Below are 732 nucleotides of genomic sequence, written 5' to 3' on the forward strand. Positions count from 1 at the left end.
GCGACCCCATGAATTGCAGCACACCAGGCCTCCCTGTCCATCACCAACCCCCGGAGTTCACTCCTCAGTGCTTTGTAATTCTTTTCTTTCATAACAGCATACTTCATATGCCAATATTTATAAATCTGAATCATGCACCTGTATGCCTCTTACTATCACACCATTTTGTACTGTGACTTTGAGAGCTTCTATTTCTGTGGTGGGATCCTTTTTGTCATCATAAGGATCAGGGGAATGGTATGTGAACAAACACAGGGAAAGAAGAGTTAAAAACAGAACAACTTACCTTTGTACGACCAAGGCCTGTTACAGACTTGAGAAGTTTTGGAACAGGCTCAGGCGATGGGAAGGAAGGATGACAGATGCCCTCAAACCAGGGTGATGGTTTGGGAAATGTTTCAACCACATCTTCAACATTACTATCAGAATTATTGTCCTGAGAGAAAGTTGTACTCTCTGGTCTCAAAATGCCACATTTTGCTTCTAGTACAGTGAAAACAGGAGACAGTACATGAGAACATGTGTCATTTCAAATCAAGGAATAACACCAGGAGGACAGTCTTCAAATAACTTACCGTTTCTCTTGGATTGCTGAGAAGCCTTCATTAGCTTCGTTAACTTTGGTTTCAGGACATGCTGGAGAAGAAAATAAGAGCTTGAAGGATATAACAAGTATCAACCTGAATAAAAGAATTATAACATCCCCCATTCCTCTATGATCTAACACAAAGA

General features: G+C 40.8%; 1 long non-coding RNA gene across 1 annotated transcript; it reads right to left on the bottom strand.

Moving 5' to 3' along the window:
* Window positions 1-447: 447 nt before the first annotated feature.
* On the bottom strand, window positions 448-685 carry LOC104982727. The gene is made up of 2 exons (XR_824547.1): window positions 576-685; window positions 448-483 (listed from the first exon to the last, which is right to left on the bottom strand). It is a non-coding gene; the product is annotated as an uncharacterized LOC104982727 (long non-coding RNA).
* Window positions 686-732: the final 47 nt, after the last annotated feature.

Source organism: Bison bison, unplaced genomic scaffold (genome assembly GCF_000754665.1).
Source record: "Bison bison bison isolate TAMUID 2011002044 unplaced genomic scaffold, Bison_UMD1.0 scf7180017869549, whole genome shotgun sequence".
Taxonomy (NCBI): Eukaryota; Metazoa; Chordata; class Mammalia; order Artiodactyla; family Bovidae; genus Bison; species Bison bison.